This window comes from Arachis duranensis, chromosome 9, assembly GCF_000817695.3.
Source record: "Arachis duranensis cultivar V14167 chromosome 9, aradu.V14167.gnm2.J7QH, whole genome shotgun sequence".
In the NCBI taxonomy this organism is placed as follows: Eukaryota; Viridiplantae; Streptophyta; class Magnoliopsida; order Fabales; family Fabaceae; genus Arachis; species Arachis duranensis.
This window is the reverse complement of record NC_029780.3, coordinates 49,177,689-49,179,112: the sequence shown is the minus strand read 5'-3', so window position 1 is coordinate 49,179,112 and position 1,424 is coordinate 49,177,689.

Below are 1,424 nucleotides of genomic sequence, written 5' to 3'. Positions count from 1 at the left end.
CTCTTTCACAGCACGGCTAATCATCTGTCGGTTCTCAATCAGGTTGGAGTAGAATCCCTTGATTCTTTTGCGTCTGTCACTAACGCCCAGACTTCAAGAGTTTGAAGCTCGTCACAGTCATTCAATTCCGGAATCCTACTCGGAATACCACAGACAAGGTTAGACCTTCCGGATTCCCATGAATGCCGCCATCAATTCTAGCTTATACAATGAAGATTCTGACTAAGGAATCCAAGAGATATGCGTCCGGTCTAGGGTAGAACGGAAGTGGTTGTCAATCACGCGCGTTCATAGGTGAGAATGATGATGAGTGTCACGGATTATCACGTCTTTTTATAACATTTCTTTCCTTTTTATTTTCCTTTCATCCAAACACATCTAAAGAAAATAAAAATCCACTCAATTTCTTTCCTTTCCTTTCTTTCCTTTCTATTTCTTTCCTCTCTATTTCTTTCCTTCCAACCAAACATAGCCTTAATCTATGGTGTGTAGAAACTCCACCATTGAAAATACATAAGTGAAAGGTTTAGGCATGGCCGCATGGCCAGCCCCCCAAAACGTGATCAATAGTCTCCTCAGATGAAGAATAAAATAAAACTGAGACCAAAGATGTGTAATACAATAGTAAATTATCCTATTTATACTAGACTAGCTACTAGGGTTTAAATGAGTAAGTAATTGATGCATAAATCCACTTCCGGGGCCCACTTGGTGTGTGTTTGGGATGAGCTTGATCTATCCATGAGCTGAGGCTTCTTTTGGAGTTGAACGCCAAGTTGTAACGTGTTTTGGGCGTTCAACTCCGGGTCGTGACGTGTTTCTGGCGTTTTACTCCAGACAGCAACATGAAACTGGCGTTGAGCTCCAGTTTATGTCGTCAATTCCCGAATAAAGTATGAACTATTATATATTGATGGAAAGCTCTGGGTGTCTAATTTCCAACGCCATTGAGAGCGCGCCATTTGGAGTTCTGTAGCTCCAGAAAATCCATTTCGAGTGCAGGGAGGTCAGATTCCAACAGCATCAGCAGTCCTTTGTCAGCCTCCTATCAGAGTTTTGCTCAAGTCCCTCAATTTCAACCAGAAATTACCTGAAATCACAGAAAAATACACAAACTCATAGTAAAGTCCAGAAATGTGAATTTAACATAAAAACTAATGAAAACATCCCTAAAAGTAGCTTGAACTTACTAAAAACTACCTAAAAACAATGCCAAAAAGCGTACAAATTATCCGCTCATCAGCATCCCATATGAATTTCAACTGCACAAAATGATTTGCCAACATTAGTTAGTCAAAATAATCAAGAGTTCAAATATAATTAATTAACTAAACTTTATTGGATTCTTACCGCCCATTTCTGAAACTATCGATCTCTGGTCTGAGCTAGAATCTACATGTAGGTCGGCCACGGGTGGTTGTACA